This window comes from Dermochelys coriacea, chromosome 2, assembly GCF_009764565.3.
Source record: "Dermochelys coriacea isolate rDerCor1 chromosome 2, rDerCor1.pri.v4, whole genome shotgun sequence".
Lineage (NCBI taxonomy): Eukaryota > Metazoa > Chordata > Testudines > Dermochelyidae > Dermochelys > Dermochelys coriacea.
The window spans coordinates 219,098,154-219,121,318 of NC_050069.1; the positions used below are offsets into that span (position 1 = coordinate 219,098,154).

Sequence of the window (23,165 nt, forward strand, 5' to 3'; positions counted from 1 at the left end):
TTTTATGCAACAAAGAGTAGCACATTTACACACATCTAGTCATTTTTCTTCTTATTGGCTAATATACTGGTGTTTTATTTGGATGTTCTGCACTGTATGGCTTGCACATAATATTTTGCCTATGAATATTTAAAATGTGTCAGCTAATAGCCTATAGGAGGTCTTGATATCTGCAGTTCTCATTACTAAGCAAGAAGGAATTTTTGATGCCTTAGAGTGGAGTGGCGGCAAAAGTAAGGGTGATGCTCTTCCATTTATCTGCTCCCCAGAGGCTGGTCCCAGCCTGCTCTTTATTTTACTTGTCAGAGTCCATGAGATAAGTTGTATGATGAGAAAGGCAGAAATTGCTATTTGGCTGGGTCTTTCGCAATTGGACTGCTCTATCTCCTTTCCCTCAGTGAGATCCTTTCATTTTTGTCTATGAATAGGTCCTTGGAGAGTATATTAAAGGCTTGTCTTCACTACTGAAGCAAGTTGATCTAAGTTACGCTACTCCAGCTATGTGAATAACATAACTGGATTCAACATAGCTCATGTCGACTTACAATGGTGTCTTCATTGCTCTGTGTCAACGAGAGACGCTCTCCGGTTGACTTCCTTTACTCTTCTTGGAGAGCTGGAGTACTGAGGTCGACTGGAGAACTCTCTGCCTCGACCCCTGCTGCATCGATTGCGGCAACGTCGATCTCCCTGTAGTGAAGACCAGCCCTCGGAGTGGTGATAGTAATAACCACTGCAGCAGAGGAAGCCCAATCACAAGGTTGAGATTGGAGACACTGGGTTCGCTTCTCCATGGCAGAGCAGTGCGGATTTCACCTTTTGCACAAGTAACGGCTGCTGCACCCTCTAGGGGCTTACTGGCAAGGGAGGGCAAGGAGTGTTTGCTGTGCTGCTCTATCTCACAGGCTCTGTCAGGGAAGGGCAGCTTTAAGTTGCAACTGGGGCTTCTATGAATTCCTGCTGGCAGAGGCTACCCAGGAGAGAGACGGAACCAGTGCATGACTGTGCCAGTGTTACCTGGCCGTGACACCTTCATCATCCACTTCTGAGTTACTCTGACCACATTTGGGCTCTCTGACTGAGTGGGAGTTTCAGAAATCTTGCGCAGCTTCAGCCTTCTGCAGGTGGGCTTTGTACTTCTGGAGACTTTCTGTGTTGACTCCAGTGAATCAAGGTCAGATGGTATCTTTTACAGAGACTGCAGGGTCAAATTGTATGATTATAAGTGGCTCCCAGAATTTGCACTTAGTGCATGTGGAATTTGACTTTACAATAATGGACTTGTAGATCATGCACTGCAGGAATTCTCCTGTCTTTTACTCTGATCCTTTCCTTGGAAACATTTTTTTCAACCTTATATTCCTGAATCACCCTGAATCTTTGTATATAATTTCATCTCAAGTCCTCCTTAAAGTTCCTCCTTAAAATACACACCTTCCAAAAGGCTTATAGATACCCTCCTTCCCTTCATTCAAGTGTTAACAAAATCCATGTTAGTAAATAAATAAATAAAATAATCATGCAACTAGCAAGATGAGCTCAAGTACCACTCAGTTGCTGTGTATTTGTTATATCCCTTCTCCCATCCTTCATCTGTGCATTATATATTTAGAGCGTAAGCTCCTTGGGCCAACAGCCTTTTCTTTGCATTTTTGTGATTTGATTGGATCTCGCTAAAGCTTTTGATATCATTGACCATGAGGTCTGTACTGACTCATCTGCAAGATCTTGCACAAGTGAATGGACTGGCCCATCAGTGGGTTCATTTGTTACTTTCCAGGTCCGTGCTGAATGATGAATTGCTCTTTCTCTCTGTGGGCCTGCATATGCCAGATCCTGCAAGATTCTGTCTTATTCCCTCTCCTGTTTAATATATATATGAAGCTTCTAGTGTATTTTCCAGGAGCATCTCCCATGATCTAGCAGAAATAGGGAGCTGGATAAAAACAAACTGGCTATGACAGCCAGGATAAGACCAAAGCAATACTTGTCAACAAGGCGAAGTATATAAAAGAATTGACAGAAGTAGTGTCTGCAGCACTGATTGAGGGAACATACTCACTTCTGCCAAAATGGTGTTCTGGCTACGGGTCCTATTAGACCTGTTACTGATTCTATATTCTCATCAGCAATGACTTATAATATCTGTCATGGTTTGTGGGTGGTCAGGAAATTGTGTCTATTCCTCTCTGTGATGACCTCACAATGGTCATCCATACCGTTGTTACTGCAATAATCTCTACTTAGGGAAAACCTTGAATTCCACCCAGAAGGTCCATCTGACAGCTGCCTGCCACCTGAGTGATTTCAGCTACCTGGAGTCCTTAAAGCCTGTGCTCAAATCTCTGTGTTAGATTCCTATTTATTCCAGATGGAATTGAAACTCTTGGTTGTGATCTTCAAAGTCCTGGGTGGGGTGAGATCTAATTATCTGGAAGATTGTCTGTCACCTGAAGCCCCATCATAAAAGTTCAGGAAAAATGGGAGACTCTTGATATTAATTCCTGAAGTAAGTTTGAAGTACTCCTTGTCTGGCAGCAAGACTTCCTTAGTTGAGAGCTGTCATTGGCTTTGGAATTTGCTTCCCTTGGAAGTCCAACAGAACTTGAGTATAGTGACCTTCAAGGCATAATGCAGGGCACTTATTTTGTTTATCATTTGAATGACTGCTTTTGTTTTTGTCCTTGCCATACCTAATTAGTTTTTAATCTTTGCTTAGCTAGTATAGCAATAGGTGCTACAGAAAAGAGAAAATAAACAAATATGTGCTTTGTTTGATGGACATCAAGGAATATGTGAGGCCTTCCTTCTGCATTGGAGCAGCTCACCCTGCTAAAGACTTTCCTACTTAATCGTAAGTAGTTATAAGCATTGCATGGGGTGCTTATAACTCAGATGAGGGATTATGCAAGCAGTTAACGACACAAGGATGAAGTTTTCAGTTTTCTTGTTCCGTCTTTGAGGCAGCTAGCACCCAATGGCTATCTGATGTAGAGAACAGGGTCAGTAGCTCTGAAGAAATGGAGGCCAGAGTCAGCAAGGGCTATGAGACACAGATGGAGAACTATCCTCACCTAGCAAAAGAAGTAGATAATTTAGAGAACCAGTTGGTCTACTTGAGTTTACAGTATTTTCCTCTGATTCCTAGTACTAATTGGGCTTGGTTGACAGGGCATGGATCACTTGATGATAACCTGTCTGTCCATTCCCTTTGGGGCAACTGCCATTGGCCACTTTCAGAGGACAGGATACTGGGCTTGATGGACCTTTGGTCTGACCCAGTATGGCCGTTCTTATGTTCTGAACTGGAGTCCCTGCTATGGTAAAAACCCTTGTGCTGTCGTCATCTTTTTTTTTTTTTAAACTTTGGCAATAGAGGGAGATTCTACAGGATACTTATTCTCAGCCCATATACTGTGCCATGGTTAAAAATTACATTTTTTCCCCCCAGAAATTTTTAGTGAAGCTTGAAAGAGAGAGGAAGGATCAAAAACCCAGAGCTGCAGTGAGAACAAAAGTTTGTAGCTCTTTCCCCTATAGGTCTCCAAGTAGTCTACAAGGGACAGAAACTGGTTTTGTTTTTTTTTAAACAATTTACTGAAAGGGAAGAACTCTATATAGAAAATGAACAACAAGAGAGGAATATCATGAACAAAACCCTCTATTTGCTATTATGGCACAGATTGAACAGCATCATCAAGAGAAGAGGTGGCTAAGGGGGTTTCAAACCACTTTTATGGCCTCAGTTCCAGTCATGGAGTGTCCAGCTGCCAGTCTGTGAATTGGCCTAAGTACAGCACCTTTCTTTCCCCCCATCCACACCCCATATATGGGGGACTGGAGTGGGAATGGCATTGGAACTGCTATGGGATCTTTATATCACTAGACGATCCCCACTGTATCCACATGTGTATGGCTTCTTTGTGCCAGTGAACCAGTGCAGAGCCTCTGTTTCTATGTTACTCCAATCTTTCATAATGTATTACATTGACTTCCTGTTAAATATTGCATTAATCCCAAAATTTATTATATTCCCCCCTTGATACACATCTAACTCTCATTAAACTTAATAGCTGTTATATGCACACATCGTGGGTAGAACAGCCCATTTTTAAAGGGGTTCAAAATTGGAGAGACATCTTTAACTGAACTGCTTTAAGTTATTCTATGGATCATCTGAAGCAGCTCTATATACTATTTCACTGTTTAAGATTAGGAAAATAGTTCTTGGTTGCTAGCTGAAATATGGAAATCAGTCTTTACCAGCATCCAAGTTGCCAAATTAATAAATATTCAAATCTAATCTCAAATAAGAATTCATTTCTCAGTTAAATCTGAATGATAGAGCACCTTTTGCACTTTGGTATTAATGTGTCTGGGAAATACACACATGTATGTAACATTATTTTGTATTATAAAAGCATACTAGATTATGCTGTATTATATCATGCAAAATCATACGTAGCTACAAGGTACTTAAGCACATATCTGACTCTAAACACGAGTAGTCCAACTGATTTCAGTGAGACTACTTGTGCTTAAAGTTAGGCACGTGCTTGATAAATCAGTCAGTGCCAATACCATTTATATTTAGACCTTATTACAGGCCTTTTTATTTATGGTCATTGAATTAACTCTAAAACAAAAACAAAAATATTTTAATATTAGCGTTTTATACACAGCACATTTGATGTTTGTCTAAATGATGTGAAGAATAATGTAAGAAAGCCTCTATGGCAGGTTCAATAAAAAATATGTTCAGTTGGCACTCTTTGGAAGACGGGGCAAGGCTGATAAAACTTGGTGCAGAAGCTGAATATATTTTTATTGGATGCAGCTCTTAGAGACCATACATTTGAAAATGGGTATAAATGCGTTTATATGTAACTTTTCTAAGTGCTTGCCCTTCAGTCATCCTGCAATAGTATAGATCAGAAGTGTAGTTTTAAAAAGTTAGGATGGGTTGATAATATGAACGTTCTTAGATGTTTTTTAAAAAATATGGTTTACATGCATTTTCACATGTACTGTTCTCTGAAATGTCTGTTTTCAATGGTTATAATGTGCTCTTTACTTAAAATATTTATTAGTTTTACAAATCTGAAACTAACAAACAAGTCTCTGCTTATTATATTGTGTTGTGATAGTACCTATGCACATTATTTGTGGTTGACTTTTTTTCTATACAAAACAAGTCATGATTAATATAAACGAGCCCAGATTGATTCAGATACAATAAGGGCTGAAGAGTGATGGCTGATGCAAAGAGGGGATATTAGTATTGTTCTTGCTAGATGATGAATTACACTACATCTTGCATTAAAACAATAAATTGTCCTTGAGGTATCAAAGACATGAGCAAACAACATGATTGCAAATACATGGTCTTTTAACAGATAGAAAAAGTTTGAAATTCAGTAACAATTTGAACACTATTTTCTGAGTTTCAGAGCATGAAGGAAGGGATGCTGCAGTGTCTCAGGACAGTTTTGGTCACTGAACTTCTTGCCTCTTTAAACTCCCCTGGGGTCCAATCCTGCACACCTTACTCTATCAAAGCCACCACTGTAGTTAAGGAGAACTTTACCTGAGAAAGAAGTATAGGATTGGGTCCTCAGTTCTTTGGAAGTGGCAGGTTTAGCAATAACCCAGAATGAATGTACTTGATTAGCTTTCATGTACAGGGATGGAGTAAATCAGAGAAAACTATTCTCTCTCTCTCTCTCTCTCTCTTGATATAGATAGATAAAATAGAGGTGCTTACTTTTGTAAATATTCTGGTGGACTATGGCTGCTCAGAAACTTTTGTCTGTCATGATCATGGGAGAAACAAGGTGGGTGAGGTAATATGTTTTATTGGACCAACTTCTCTTGGTGCGAGAGACAAGCTTTTGAGCTTACACAGAGCTCTTATAGAATCCCTTTCCGCTGAACTTCTTCCTAGGCAGTCATTTCCCATTTTGTATGTGTGCAACTGATTGTTCCTTCCTAAGTGGAGTACTTTGCATTTGTTCTTATTGAATTTCATCCTATTTACTTCAGACCATTTTTCCAGTTTGTCCAGATAACTTTGAATTTTAATCCTATGCTCCAAAGCAGTTGCAAACCCTCCCAGCTTGGTATCATCCACAAACTTTATAAGTGTACTCTGTATGCCATTATCTAAATAATTGATGGAGATATTGAACAGAACTGGACCCAAAACTGATCCCTAAGGACCTCACTTGATATGCCCTTCCAGCTTGACTGTGAACCACTGATAACTACTCTCTGGGAATGGTTTTCCAACCAATTATATACCCATGTTGTAACAGCTCCATCTAGGTTGTATTTCCCTATTTGTTTTTTGAGAAAGTCATGCAAGACAGTATCAAAAGTCTTACTAAAATCAAGATATATCACATCTACCATGTCCCTCCATCTACAAGGCTTGTTACCCACTCAAATAAAGATATCAGGTTGATTTGACATGATTTGTTCTTGACAAATCCATGCTGACTCTTACTTACCACCGTATTACCTTCTAGATGTTTGCAAATTGATTACTTAGTTATTTGTTCCATTATCTTTCTGGGTACTGAAGTTAAACTGGTTGGTCTGTAATTCCCTGGGTTGTCTTTATTTCCCTTTTCATAGATTGACACTGTATTTGCCCTTTTCCAGTCCTCTGGAATCTCTCCCGTCTTCCATGACTTTTTGAAGATAATCACTAATGGCTCAGATATCTCCTCACTCAGCTCCATGAGTATTCTAGGCTGTATTTTATCAGACTGTATTTCATCATTCTTCTTCAGGTCTGGGAAACTTACTCAGAGTGTCACAGCTAAATACAAGGTGGAACAGATTATTTAGTACAAGTAGTAAATACATATTTCAAGGGACAATTCAAGGTGGCTTCTTAACGTCCCTCCAGTCATAGGAGGAAGAGAAGGCAGGGGAAGCAGCTGTTTTTTTTAGTGTGTTATTGATTGTTGTAATAAGCATAAACCCAGTGTCTCTATTAAGGACACAAATTCATTTCTCATTCAAGATCTTGAAAATTGTAGCTGAAATAACTCTAGTCTGATTCAAGAAAATTTCCCTTAGATGATCATATCAGTGCTTGAAAGTTGTGAACTGCAGTTGTTTTTAGATGTGTCTTATGGGACAATTTAATTGGTGAAATCCACCTTCAATCTACAGTAAGAAAAGAGGACAAATGAAATAAACTAATCTTCTTACACTTTACTACTGCTCCCAATGATTTAATTGGCTGAGTTAGTTTATTTTCTTAGGCTTTGATGACAAGAGAAGTTGTACTTAGCAAACTCAGGGAGTTGGTAGGAAAGATCCCATGGGAAGCAAGTCTAGGGGAAAAATAATAGACGACAGTTGGCAGTTTTTCAAAGAGATATTATTGAGGGCACAAGAGAAAACTATCCCACTGCGTAGAAAAGACAGGAAGTATGGCAAGAGACCACCCTGTCTTAACCAGAAGATCTTCAATGATCTAAAAATAAAAAGAGAGTCCTACAAAAAGTAGAAACTAGGTCAAATTAAAAAGGATGAATATAAATAAATAACAAGTATATAGGGACAAAATTAGAAAGGCCAAAGCACAAAACGAGATTAGACCAGCTAGAGAGATAAAGGGTAACAAGAAAACAGTCTACAGATACATTAGAAGCAAGAGGAAGACCAAGAACAGGGTAGGCCCATTACTCAATGGGGAGGGGAGGAAATAATAACAGAAAATGTGGAAAAGGCAGAGGTGCTTAATAACTTCGTTTTGGTTTTCTCCAAGAAGGTTGGTGGTGATTGGATGTCTAACATAGCGAATGCCAGTGAAAATGAGGTAGGATGAGAAGAGGCTAAAATACGGAAAGAAAAAGTTAAAAATTATTTTGACAAATTAGATGTCTTCAAGTCACCAGGGCCTGATGAAATGCATCCTAGAATACTCAAGGAGCTGAATGAGGAGATCTCTGAGCCATTAGCGATGATCTTTGAGAAGTCATGGAAGACGAGAGAGATTTCAGAAGACTGGAAAAGGGCAAATATAGAGCCCATCTATAAAAAGGGAAATAAGAACAACCCAGGGAATTACAGACCAGTCAGCTTAAGTTCAGTACCCAGAAAGATAATGGAGTAAATAATTACGCAATCAATTTGCAAACATCTAGAAGACAATAAGGTGATAAGTAACAGTCAGTATGGATTTGTCAAAAACAAATCATGTCAAACCAACCTGATAGCTTTCTTTAACAGGGTAACAAGCCTTGTGGATGGGGGCGAAGAGGTAGATGTGGTATATCTTGACTTTAGTAAAGCTTTTGATACTGTCTCGCATGACCTTCTCATAAACAAACTACAGAAATGCAATTTAGATGGAGCTACTATATGGTGGGTGCAAAACTGGATGGAAAACCCTTCCCCATGAGTAGTTATCAGTGATTCAAAGTCATGCTGGAAGGGTATAATAAGTGGGGTCCTGCAGGGATCAGTTCTGGGTCCAGTTTTGTTCAATATCTTCATCAATGATTTCGATCAGGAGTATCAAACTCAATTTACCTTAGGGCAGTGCCAGCCCTCAAATCCTCCCAGCAGACCAATAATGTCACTGAATACGGTGTTCAGAAAAGAAAATGTTTATATTGTATTTTTTATTTTGTATTTCTTAGAAATAATAAAAAGGTCATACAAAGTTATGTTTCAGAGTAGCAGCCGTGTTAATCTGTATTCGCAAAAAGAAAAGGAGTACTTGTGGCACCTTAGAGACTAACAAATTTATTTAAGCATAAGCTTTCGTGAGCTACAGCTCACTTCATCGGATGCATTTCAATACAGTGGGGAGATTTATATACACAGTGAACATGAAACAATGGGTGTTACCATACACACTGTAAGGAGAGTGATCACTTAAGATGAGTTATTACTAGCAGGAGAGCGGGGGGTGAGGGAAGAAAACCATTTGTAGTGATAATCAAGGTGGGCCATTTCCAGCAGTTGACAAAAACGTTTGAGGAACAGTGGGGGGACCGGGGGGGAGAAATAAACATGGGGAAATAGTTTTACTTTGTGTAATGACTCATCCATTCCCAGTCTCTATTCAAGCCTAAGTTAATTGTATCCAGTTTGCAAATTAATTCCAATTCAACAGTCTCTCATTGGAGTCTGTTTTTGAAGTTTTTTTGTTAAAGAATTGCCACTGTTAGGTCTGTAATCGAGTGACCAGAGAGATTGAAGTGTTCTCCAACTGGTTTTTGAATGTTATCATTCTTGACGTCTGATTTGTGTCCATTTATTCTTTTATGTAGAGACTGTCCAGTTTGACCAATGTACATGGCAGAGGGGCATTGCTGGCACATGATGGCATATATCACATTGGTAGATGCGCAGGTGAACGAGCCTCTGATGGTGTGGCTGATGTGATTAGGCCCTATGATGGTGTCCCCTGAATAGATATGTGGACAGAGTTGGCAACGGGCTTTGTTGCAAGGATAGGTTCCTGGGTTAGTGGTTCTGTTGTGTGGTGTGTGGTTGCTGGTGAGTATTTGCTTCAGGTTGAGGGGCTGTCTGTAAGCAAGGACTGGCCTGTCTCCCAAGATCTGTGAGAGTGATGGGTCGTCCTTCAGAATAGGTTGTAGATCCTTGATGATGCATTGGAGAGGTTTTAGTTGGGGGCTGAAGGTGATGGCTAGTGGCGTTCTGTTCTATCCTTGCAAAAAAGCCCATTGCCAACTGTGTCCCCCTGTACATTGGTCAAACTGGACAGTCTCTATGTAAAAGAATAAATGGACACAAATCAGACGTCAAGAATTATAACATTCAAAAACCAGTCGGAGAACACTTCAATCTCTCTGGTCACTTGATTACAGACCTAAGAGTGGCAAATCTTCAACAAAAAAGCTTCAAAAACAGACTCCAACGAGAGACTGCTGAATTGGAATTAATTTGCAAACTGGATACAATTAACTTAGGCTTGAATAGAGACTGGAAATGGATGGATCATTACACAAAGTAAGACTTTCCCCATGTTTATTTCCCCCCCCCCACCGTTCCTCAGACATTTTTGTCAACTGCTGGAAATGGCCCACCTTGATTATCACTAGAAAAGGTTTTCTTCCCCCCCCCCCCCCCCCGCCGCTCTCCTGCTGGTAATAGCTCATCTTAAGTGATCACTCTCCTTAGTGTGTATACCATAGTATATATACACAGTGTGTATGGTAACACCCATTGTTTCATGTTCACTGTGTATGTAAATCTCCCCACTGTATTTTCCACTGAATGCATCCAATGAAGTGAGCTCTAGCTGACGAAGGCTTATGCTCAAATAAATTTGTTAGTCTCTAAGGTGCCACAATTACTCCTTTTCTTTATACAAAGTTATGCAATTCTTTGCCTGCCAGAGAATTTTTAGTGTTTGCCAGACATCTGGCAGTGCTTCAGTTCTGTCAGTTTGTTGATGTTTGGCCTTAGTGTCTGAGCAGTTGAAACCTTCAGGATTGCAGCAAGGTGTGCATTGTTAGGGGCTTATTTCTTCACCCACTTACTTCCCTGGTCTTTCTCACATGAACAGAGAGCAACAATACCCAAAGTCTGAAGCTGCAAACAATTCAATGTTTATTGGGGTGAACTTCCAGCAAGCATGATTCCGGTTTCCTTCCTTAGCGTTTCCCTTCCCAGCTCTGACACCACAGAGCCCTGTATCCCTGCTCCCATTCCCCCTCTTAGCAAAACATGATTTCAATTTCCCCACCCTCATTCCCTGTTCCCATTCCCCGCCCCTTTACTTCCTGATTGACTGCAGACTATATAGTAAAACCTGAGTTCTGCTTAGCTATACCTTAACCAATCATTTTCCTGAAATTTAACTAACCAATCCTAACATATTGTAACTTGATTATTTAACCAATTGTATCCCACCACCTTAATTAGTTTACACCCAGGAAAATGAATTATACAGCAGACAGAAACAATCACAGAACCAGACAGAGACCACACAAATAAACAATAGCAAAGTGGGAACTATAATGACAAAACAATACAGAAGTGAGGATTTCACAACTACATCCATAAAGACATAAGGGTTTCCCAGCTGTCTATTGATAAGTGAGTTCTTACCGAACAGAAAACTATCAAACTAAACTTCCTTTTACATCCTCTAGGCTCTTCCCTTTCTCTGGAGGTGATAGATCAGATCGCCTTTCTAACAGCGCCCGATTGCCTTATTTCACTGTGCCTAGTTTGGAGGAGGTGACTGGTCACTTCCCAGTTTATGGCTGCCTCTGCAGTTTAGCCAAAGCCCTTAGCCTAAGAACAGGGCCTCTAACCATCACTGTAAGAGAAGACCCATAAACAGGCAGACTGTGATTTTGATTTTTTCTTTTATACCTCTATAACTAGCTAAGTGATAAGAATACACCTAAATTCTTAAAGTATAGGCCTTTGCAGACAGGCCTGAATATCTATATCCTAACATGCATCAGGTAGTTGTGTTCAGTATTTTGACTTGTTTATATTCATTGTGGGAAAAAGTGCCTCCATGCTGACTCTGTCTGGCAACTAATGATGCTGCCTCCATGGCTGACTCTGCCTGGCGACTAGTGATGGTATCTCTCTCTCTCCCACAGCCAATGGGAGCTGTGGGGGCGGTGCCTGCAGCAGACATTGCCGGTAGCATGTCTGCATGAGTCTCTCCTCCGTGGGCTGCAATGGGGAGGTTCTTGGGCTGCAGATGGCCCGCGGGCTGGGATTTTGAGAATCTTGATTTAGATAATGGCATACAGAGTACACTTAAAAAGTTTGTGGATGATACCAAGCTGGGCGGGGTTGCAAGTGCTTTGGAGGATAGGATTAAAATTCAAAATCATCTGGATAAACTGGAGAAATGGTCTGAAGTAAATAGGATGAAATTCAATAAGGACAAATACAAAGTACTCCAATTAGGAAGGAACCATCAGTTGCACACATACAAAATGGGAAATGACGGCCTAGGAAGGAGAACTGTGGAAAGTGATCTGAGTGTCATACTGGACCACAAGCTAAATATGAGTAGAGTGACCTGATAACTGTGAAAAACTGGAACAGGAGGTGGGGGGTAATAGGTACCTGTATAAGAAAACATCCCAAAGAACAGGACTATCCCTTTAAAAATGAGAAATCTGGTCGCCCTAAATGAGAGTCAACAGTATAACACTGTTGCAAAAAAACGTGAACATCATTCTGGGATGTATTTGTAGGAGTGTTGTAATCAAGACACAAAAACTAAGTCTTCCACTCTACGCCATTCTGATTAGGCCTCAACTGGAGTACTGTGTCCAGTTCTGGGCACCACATTTCAGGACGGATGTGGACAAATTGGAGAGAGTCCAGAGAAGACCAACAAAAATGATTAAAGGTCTAGAAAACATGACCTATGAGGTAAGATTGAAAAAACTGGGTTTGTTTAGTTTGGAAAAGAGAAGACTGAGGGGGATATGATAAAAGGTTTCAAGTATGTAAAAGGTTGTTACAAGGAGGAGGAAGAAAAAATATTTTTCTTAACCTCTGAGGATAGTACAAGAAGCAATGGGCTTAAATTGTAGTAAGGGAGGTTTAGGCTGGATATTAGGAAAAACTTCCAAACTGTCAAGGTGGTTAGGCACTGGAATAAATTGCCTAGGAAGGTTGTGGAATCTCCGTCATTGGAGATTTGTAAGAGCAGATTAGGCAAACACCTTTCACGAATGGTCTAGATAATTAGTCCTGCCACAAGTGCAGGGGACTGGACTAGATGACCTCTCAAGGTCCCTTTCAGTCCTATGATTCTGCCTTGCAGTAAAAGTCATCCAGTTTGTCAGCACTGAGCATGTTTAATTGTATCTTTATCAGGCACTGGAGCATACTCACCCCCAACCTCCAAGATCTATGTGAGTCCTATAAACTGTTCGGTCTTCAGTCTCTTCCAAATTTAGGTCCACATAAAAATTTCGGGGGAGACAAGATTTCAAATAATGAGACACATAAGATACAGTTCTGAGGGCATAATTTCCACTTTGTGTAAAAATAATATCCAACATCCTACAACAATTTTAAAGCTTTCTCCATTATTCCATTTGAATAGATAATTTACTTTTGGTGTCAGGCTATTTCTTGCCCAATCAAAACTAATCATCCTGATCAACTCTAATGAAATAGTATTTGAAATAGGACTATTTTGCTTGATCTGCTGCGGGTATTAAAAATTATATTTCTTTCCAGGCTAGATTACATTAGTTCTTGTTCACTTGTTTAATTTCAAGGGAAACTTTAAGGAAGCAGACAGTAATTCTCATTTAATTGGAATTCCAGTAATTTCTACTCTGAAACACTTCAAGTTCTCTGATATAAAGATTTATGTGTTTAAAACATAGATAACAATATATTATCTCACATCAGTATTGTGGCATTAACAAAAGACTTTCATGGAAAACTTAGTTTCAGAAATATTGTAAACACATGCAAATGCTTTCAAAACATTTGATGTTTTTCCTAAAATATTTTTATATTAATTCTAGGAACATGAAAACAGGATTTGCCATATTGCATCAGAGCAGCAATTCATCTTGTGCAATATTCTCTTTCCAACAGTGGCCAGCTGTGGTTTCACAGGTGCATGGAAGAAACCTGCAGAAGGCAGCTGTTGAAGTAACATGCTGACAGGGAAAATTTACCCTTATATAGGATTTTTCATTTCAAAGTGCTTGTAAAAGGTGTTGGAGAGGGATGACTTTTACTAAGTGATGAAGTATAGCATAGGCAGCATCAATGCAAGCTCTCCCTTCACTACTCCAACTGTTTTTTGGAGGAACTAGTCCCAGTGCTAAAGTTTAGTCAGCATGCTTCATCTGTCCCTGGACTTTTTGCTGAGCGTTCCAGCAAAGGTGCCACTTCGTATGAAATATAACAGTGGTTTTCAAGATATGGGGAGACCTGTCTACTGGGAACCTGATTTTGAACATCAACCTATTTCATATATAGGTCCAACATTCAGCAGAAAGTCACTACTTACTTGAGTTAGATTTGAACTACTGACCTTGAAGAAGAAAAGTTCCATAATTTATTATCTGTCTTGAGCTAGCTGGTTACTAACACCCAGGTTGAAATCTCAGCCCTATTGAAGTCAACAGGAGTTTTGTCACTGACATTGATGGAGCCAAGATTTCAACCCTGCTCTTTAACACTGAGGTACCTCTTTTATTATGAAGGTTCTTTAAGTTTGAAGAATCCAGTGTTTGTTCTCAATTTCCTTCTCTATTCTGAAGGCATTCACTTTTTTATCTTTGTTGCCTGAGACAGCTGTTTCATTCTACTGATAGATGTTATATCACCTTGCTGCAAACTAGTGCTTCTGTCACTTTATGAGGGCTAAAAGAAAAGGAGTACTTGTGGCACCTTAGAGACTAACAAATTTATTAGAGCATAAGCTTTCGTGAGCTACAGCTCACTTCATCGGATGCATGAGGGCTGTTTTCTTCTACACATTTTCAGTTCAACTCTTGTCTTTTTACATAAATGATGAGCTCTTTAAAAATGTACTACAGTAATCTATTGGGACAGATCAAGGAGTTTCTGCAAGCCACAAATGAAATTGGGGAGGGGATTGTGGTTATCTAAACCTTTATGTACTCAATTCTCTTCTGGGCAGTAGAGTCATAAACCTTTGACCTTACATGAGGGGAATGAAATAGTATGGCCTGCTATACCTTCATTTGTTACAATTGTCCCCGATTACAATGGTTAGATATACTTTTGGTAATGAGATCATTTGTATCAAAGATAATAATAAAAACATGTTAGTTTCAGAATGAACTGATTTTCAATTTGGATACCTTCCGAAATGAAGTAGTAGTAGAGAAAGTACATTAATCTGCACAATTTAAGCTTTAATGGGCTAGGAAACATACTTTTACATTAATGTGTTTTAAACCTAAAGTACTGTGGTTCTATTAAAAAACAAATCAGTTATGTACATTTGAATAACCAAGATGCTTTACAATTAGTATTTGCGTCTTCCAGTCCTAGCAAGAAGGGTCCAATCCTGCAGTGAACACTTTAAGGGCTGCAGAATCAGGCCTGAACTGGATTGTGAAAAATGTACTTAGCTGCTGAAATGGAAAACAAATTCTCAGTTTGCAGTAGCAATTGTAGTAAATGTTTATTTTGTTGCAGCTAAATAGATTCCAGGTAATCTACAGATAATAAAATTGATCTGAAGGGAAAAGTGCAAATTTAATACACATCATTTCTCAAGAATATGTACAAAGGTGGTGCATTAACTTTGGGGAAATGTAATTTTCCCCCATCAGCCATTTTCCTAGAGCAAATTTGTTTCTTTACTATCATTTACTGTTGTTGTAATTTTTTAATATTGATTTTGTAGTAGCCTCCAGAGGCCTCGATGAGGATCAGGTCTCCTATGCTATGCTAGACCATCTTCAAGCACCTATGAATACCAGTCTTGAAGAGCTGACAAAATAAGAAAACCATAAGGTTAAAAGCATTAATTTACAAAGGTCTTCAGCCTCTCATTCTTTGTGAGTCTAAACAAGTGTCTGATTCTGTAAACCTTAAATCACATGACTATGTGACTTCAGTGGGACTACTCAGATGAGTAGAGACTAGTATTTTGGGACTGCAGATAGAAATTGTGACAATGATGCAGGAATGTGTGGTGAATATTTTCTTTCACAAAATGTTTTTTGTGCTCTTTGAGGAATAGTTCTTGATCACTGTCTGGCAAGAACATGCTCAGTAAGACCACTCAGCAGAAATATCAAGACCTCTGCCAGCAGACTTGTTGTAACATAGCTGAAGGACTGGTGGCACTAATATAGGCAGAGAAGAATGAGCCATCTAGTATAAAAGAAACCACACATTTCTTCCACATTTCATTTGCCACATTGCAGGTGGATTTTCTGCATCCTCATCAGTAACAGGCCATAAATCTAGCCACATCATCAAGGCTCAGCTACTCACTGCCATTGCTCACCTGGTAAAAGGCATGCACAGTCTTTAGTTCGTAGAAATAATGAGGACACCTGATAGAAAAATCAGGAAGAACCCAGTTCCCACAGGGAAGAAAAGAAGTCCAACCACAAGGTAAAAATGAGGGCTAGTGTGTTAGAGGTCCTACTTCCTTCGTGCGGGCATTGAACTTTGTCATACAGAAATTTATGTCAAAGTTCTTGTGACAGAATAAACCTCCATGTCCATTATTGTAATAATCTTTGTACAAAGTGTGCCTTGTGAGGTATCATTTAAAAACTCATAATTTGCTGGTCATTATTGTCCTGGCAAAATATATGTGGCAACATTGTATATAAAGTTGTAAGATTACACTGTATGGTGTTACTAAAACATGTTCCAAGTCTGGGGAATGGCCAAACCAGTTCTTCAGAGACAAAGGGCAAGCTGAAGCCTCAGTCAGATGTAAACTAGACCAATGGTCTAGGGTAGACTATAAAAAGAAAGGGGAAATGCCCCAAGTCACCCCTCCTCCTTCTCTCTCTCTCTCTCTCTCTGTCCACTGATTCACTGCATGAGAAGGAACAAAGGAAGCAGCCTTTACACATAAGAACGGGTCCTAGCCTAAGGAGTGTGGTCAGTAAGACCGTTTAGAACATGTGATGAGAAGAACTTTGCATTGAATTTAACATAGTTTTGTTCAGTTAGGCACTAGTTGCCTTTTGTCTTTGTCTTGTAACCATTTTTGACTTTTATGCCTTATTATCCCTTGTACACTATATAGTCTTACACCTACTGTCCTAGGGCATCCTCAGCTCGGCATGAGTGGGGATGCACCCAGACCTCAGGCTGCAGCCTGAGCCTGAATATCTATACTACAATTAAACAGCCTCTTAGCCTGAGCCCCATGAGTCCAAATCATATGACAAGGGCCAGTTGCGGGTGTTTCATTGCAGTGTAGATATACCCGGAGTGACCCAGAGCCCCTATAGTGTCTCCTACACCCCTCTGGCACTCAGCCCAGTGTGTGTAGCTGGAGCAAAGGGAGCAGGGCTGGGCAGCTCTATGCCTTAATGCCAAAGGGGGCTGCAGACAGCAGTACACAAGACCAGCCCTGAGGATGCTCTAACTTATGCTGCATGCTGACTTGGTTCCTAGCTGGTCCCAGGTTTGGGAAAGTGTAGAGGTGGCTTGAAACTACCTTTGTTCACTGCCCCCAAGGCCCTACTCTCTGAGTCTTGTATTGAGTGCAGCTTGGTCATATTGGAAGATTTGGGCCTTCATCTTTAAAGCAATCTGCAAATATTGGGGCAAACCACTTTGCCTTACTCATGTTACTAGTCCCATTGGCTTCAGTGGGACTACTTGCATCAATAAGATAATCAGGAGGCTATTAACCAATTAATCCTCTCAACAGCTCTGTGAGGTAGGTACTGTAACCAAGAATTATCCACATGTTATATGTGCCAAAGCTATTGTAAGTAAAGTTTACTAGTAAGTAGATTAATATGTTTTGTAAGGGGAAAAAACTTGAGATGGCTTATAAAGTCTTACTCATTTGCAAAGGCAAACCACATTTTATTGATTTATTTTTAGTAACTGGTGATAGTTAAAAACATTTACAATGAGTCAGGCCTTCTAAGAAAGCCGTTTAGCCTTCACTGTGTAACCATTTTTAGGGCTCTACCCTGCAAGGTGCTGAGCAACCTCCCTGAAGTCAAAGGGAATTACTGAGCATCTTGCAGGATCAGGCCCTTACAAAGTAGACATAGAGTGCCCATTGGGTATGTCTATACTACAGCTGGGAGTCAGCCTTCCAGCCTGGGTAAACAGACTCGCATTAACTTCACTCACACTAGTGTGCTAAAAATAGCAGCGTGGGTGGTGTGGCAGTGATGTAGATTTGGGCTAGCCACCCAAACTCAGGCCCAGAGGGTTGGGTGGGCTTGAAAATCCAAGTTTCTGTGTCCACAACTATTTTTCAGCATGGTAGCTTGAACAGAGCTAGCGCAAGTCTGTCCACTGGGCTAGGAAGCTTGCTCCCAGCTGCAGTGTAGACATCCATGAACTTCAGGGAGTTTTGGATCAGGCCCATTGTAATTTTATGTTCTTTACCTAGCGTGACTTCAGAGTGCTACATGATTGTTGAAGATAGCACAGCAGCGTAATTTTTAAAAAAGATCAGCATGCACTTAGCATTTGCTTTTTAAATTTAAATTGAAAGTTTGTTTATTTTTGTATTTATTTGTGTTTGTAGTGGGATAATTCCCTTGCAGCCTAGATTTCTCTGTCTTTCAGAATACAGTAATGCCACCCAGCTAATTTTTCATCATTAAACCCTGAAGCATTTACTAAATGGAAAAATTATAATTCTATCTCTTCCACAGAAATGAAAATTTGCAAACCTAAGATTAGGTAGAATTCATTAGCATATGCACAAGTGCTTAATTACATTAGTGATGCAAATGTTTTGCAAGATTATGCTTTTGTAAACAAAATGATCTTCTTATTATAGAGAATTTGTGATAACTGCAATGTAAAGGAGCCTCAGAGGAAAAATTAGGAGAACTGAGGAGGACTACTGTATTCAGTGCCTAAGACAAGGGTTTCCTTAAAATACATTGAATCCCCAGTATTTCATTAAAAATGTCTGTTTAATTTTACGTGGTAGATTCTATAACAAACCTTTTTTTACTATATGCTTTATTTTCACTTTAAATTAATAGAACTGGAGCAATTATGTCATAGATAGCTAAGCTTCTGGATATTCTAAATCCACAATAATTAGAAACATTGGTATAGAACGAATTTCACACCTTCTGCATTAAAACTTGGAATATATATTCATACATTTATTTTACATAATATTATAAAATACATTATGTGGCATGAAATATGATGCAATGAATAGGTGGGATTTTTAGGAAACAGGCTCATTTTATATTTGCACCTGTAGATGATATTCTGCATCTTCAAATTGGTGCTTACATGTCAAAAATAATAATTTACCATCAGTCACAAACTGCTTACTAACAAGTGTTACAGTTTCTTACACTTTTATTTTTATTTTTGCTGTTAGGTTTAATTATAATTTTTCATAATAAACTTTTTCTCTTCAACAGAATTACTTCTGTCCTAAAGGCCCAATCATGCATTTCTTGAGCACCCCCAAAATCTCACTGAATTGGATGAGAGTCTTTGCTCCAAAAGAATTGAATGATTGGACCTTAAGGCCCAAATGATGATGGGGAATGAACCAGTCCTGGCTTTGTTAGTAGCATATGACTATTAAAGGGTCTATACGTGATTTGTTTGGGATGAGCTGCATAATTCACTTGTGGCTTTGCAACTAATTAGTAATGCAGCAGTCCCAAACTCATGGCAATAAAACCTTTCCCATCATCATTTATTCATGTGTGTGTGTATAAAACCAGTGTTAAAAAAAAAGTTATTTAGATTGCAAAGTCAAGCTCTCAAAGTTAGGAAACGCCAGCTATATGGTGGCCCATGCAACCTTGTTTCTGCATCCTTGTGCCCATCCCATGCAATAAATTACAGATAGGTCCTATGGAAAAAGTAGTATGTGATCATGTTATTAAAGACTGTACCATAATACATATACATAAGGGGGAAGCATGCATGGGTAACCATAAATTTGGCATTTCCTAACTTTGAGAGCTTGACTTTGCAATCTAAATAATATTTTTGGAGGTAGTTTAAAAAAAAAAGTAATTTCCTAATTTTTTAAAAGGAAAAAGGTAAAAACAAATTATATTATGTACAATTGCAGAAACCTCATGCATCTTCATCAGAGCCTGAATGGTGAACCTTCAGCATCACAACACTGATGTCCATCACTAGAGCTACTGGACTAGCTACAGTGTTTGGCAGCAGGAGAAAGCTATTATGCTGCTTTTATTTCATTGTATTTTATGATTAATTAAATCAGGCCTAGAGCCTTGCACAGGCCTTTTTATCATTTGAAATCCAAATATAGAAAGTTAAATTAAAAAATTCTTAGAGGAACCTAGTGCTGGGTCCAGGGTCTCTTGGCCATGCCAAAGTTACTCAGGCAGCTCCCTGGCTGGATCCTCAGCTCTAGTCAATGGAGCTACACCAATTTACTTCAGATGAGGATGAGGATCTGGTCTCATGAATATGTGTGTACACATACAGACGCACACTCAGAGATATACTATGTATACATATTATAGAGAAGCTAGGAGTGACTGCTATATTTAGGTTGTCTAACACTTTCCACTATAATTGATTCTTGTGACCTTCTTTTGAGATGATCTAACACCTTCGTTGTTTGCAGCAAACCTTTGAAATTCAGCAAGGAGAAAGATTTGATTAATATCACTCTAATTCATCTGTTGTATTAGTGGAAACAAACTCTCTCTGTCTCTCATGCATACGCACACTCATTTCTATTGAGATGCAATTAAATGATTTACCAATATCTATCTATCTACCTATATATCTAATTTCAGACAATTTCTCTAGTACCATGATGCTTTAGTGCCATGAAACCCATTTCACATTTCATCAGTCCCTCTGAAAATGATGGAGTGAGATCATTTACCCAGTTCTTGTTAATGGGTTGGGCCTTTTTTATTCTTACTACACAAAATGAGAGAATAGCATGGCAAATTCATATCCATTACTAAAACAGATATACTGCTGTGATACTAGTCAGATCTTGTTTAATAGATGTGCTAATAAAGAAAAATATCTAACTTCAGATCTTTATCCAAATTGTTCAGGAATGGTTCAGTGCATGGGTTTGCTTTTGGACTTCTGTAGTTCTGACAGTTTCTATTTTAAATATGTAATCATAACTAATAATACTTTGCAGTTCTACAGAGCGATTCATCTGAACATCTCATTGCCCCTTACAAAAATTAATTATTATTATCACAATCTTCTGAGGTACTCAAGGGAGATAAAGGAATCATTTCACCCAAACTGAAATGCAGCTATCTCTGGAGTGGAATGTGGCAGCTGTTTAACAGGATACAGTAATGCAGTTTGGGACAGGAAACTGAGAAGATGTTTGTGTTCATCTGAAACTGAAGAGGGAATTTTCAGAGTAAAAATGTAATACCCAATCTAGAATCTGTCTTGATGCTAGAGTTAACACTCCTACTCTAAGAAATGTGCTATGGTCCCATACTTTCTGCTGCACTCAGCTTCCATAGACCTTAAATGTAGTTATATTAGGAAATCAGATAATGTGCTAATGGGTGCATTATAGGTACCTAGATGGATGGATATATATTTAATTAATTAATATTTCAAGTTTACATAGTTCCGCTGGCGTGAAAGAGCCTTTTAAGGTGAAAATGCATGGACAGTTAAGGGTCTATTTAACTTCCTGAACTCAAGAAGGAATGATACGTAAGAGCTTATTCATACCTTTAACTTGGGCCAAGCTTGTTGGGGATGTTTGGAAAAACCAAAATAGCACTGAATTTAAAAGAAAGCTAAATAATTTTAGTTCCCAGATAAAATAAGATGTTAATGTATTATTCTTTTCGCCAGTGGATGTGATTTTTCTGAAAGCATCCACTATATTTTGATTTAATTATTGCCCTTTTGAAAGGTTTAGAAACTAATACAGCTTTCCATTTTCTGCTGTGTCGTTCATGCAATATTCATATATACAATATCATTACTTTCAAATGAGTTTGTGATAAAAAGAACTGGTCGTATTCCATTGGCCTTCTCCTTTTTGTTTAAAGAGGCATGCTTCCACTGCAGAGCAGTAATGGCAATAGTGCTTTGGCAAACAGCTGTAAAACAAGAAAAGTCCCACTTTCCTGTATTAATCCATCAGGACGCTTTCAGGGATTCTTCTTGTCTAAAATATTCATAGACAGCAAAATGTCCTGAATGCCCTACAGAATTTGTGCAGAGCCAGGCAGATGATTGATATTGAAGTTCTGTTCTGAGTCACTCCCAGTGTGTAATTCTATTTGTCTTGCCAAACACTAAAGAGCAAGCAACTCATAAAATGTAAAGGTAACAGGCCTTGTATTTTCCCACATTTAAAAAAAGAACCTGGTGTCTCCACTTCACTGTGCTTCATTGAATGTAACAAATTTCTATTAAATCAAAAGAGAAAGGCATAGTGTTCCTGGAGGAGTACTTAAAAGCTATATTAAGCAGCTGTCATTTATTGTATCTTATATGTATATGTGTATATAATTTCAAAAATGTCTCCACCACAGATTACATCATAAAAAATTTACTTCTTAAATAAATCAGTGAGATAGCTCCCTTCCTTCCTTTGTTATAACATTCAAAAGTATGTTTTTTTTCCAAGATCGCACCATTCAGACTAAGTACAACCCCCTCCATTAAAATAAATTAAGGCAGAAACTCCAGTCTTTAGTCACCCTGTTGTACCCTGATATAATGCATTAATGAGGCTGTGGTATCTAGATTTATTAGAACTTTCAACCACCATTGTCTCCAATAGCATCATGGTCAAGTTTGCATGCCTTATTGTATTGGCCATTACTACTTCATCAATAAAAAAAAAAAAAAAGGAGTACTTGTGGCACCTTAGAGACTAACAAATTTATTAGAGCATAAGCTTTCGTGAGCTACAGCTCACTTCATCGGATGCATTAGGTGGAAAAAACAGAGGAGAGATTTATATACACACACACAGAGAACATGAAACAATACACACTGTAAGGAGAGTGATCACTTAAGATAAGCCATCACCAGCAGCAGGGGAGGGAAAGGAGGAAAACCTTTCATGGTGACAAGCAAGGTAGGCTAATTCCAGCAGTTAACAAGAATATCAGAGGAACAGTGGGGGGTGGGGTGGGGAGGAGAAATACCATGGGGAAATAGTTTTACTTTGTGTAATGACTCATCCATTCCCAGTCTCTATTCAAGCCTAAGTTAATTGTATCCAGTTTGCAAATTAATTCCAATTCAGCAGTCTCTCGTTGGAGTCTGTTTTTGAAGCTTTTTTGTTGAAGTATAGCCACTCTTAGGTCTGTGATCGAGTGACCAGAGAGATTGAAGTGTTCTCCAACTGGTTTTTGAATGTTATAATTCTTGACGTCTGATTTGTGTCCATTCATTCTTTTACGTAGAGACTGTCCAGTTTGGCCAATGTACATGGCAGAGGGGCATTGCTGGCACATGATGGCATATATCACATTGGTAGATGCGCAGGT

The 23,165-nt window shown here is 38.9% G+C and overlaps 1 long non-coding RNA gene across 1 annotated transcript; it reads left to right on the plus strand.

Moving 5' to 3' along the window:
• Positions 1 to 11: 11 nt before the first annotated feature.
• On the plus strand, positions 12 to 20,711 carry LOC122458994. The gene is made up of 3 exons (XR_006279392.1): positions 12 to 5,834; positions 13,591 to 14,187; positions 15,909 to 20,711. It is a non-coding gene; the product is annotated as an uncharacterized LOC122458994 (long non-coding RNA).
• Positions 20,712 to 23,165: the final 2,454 nt, after the last annotated feature.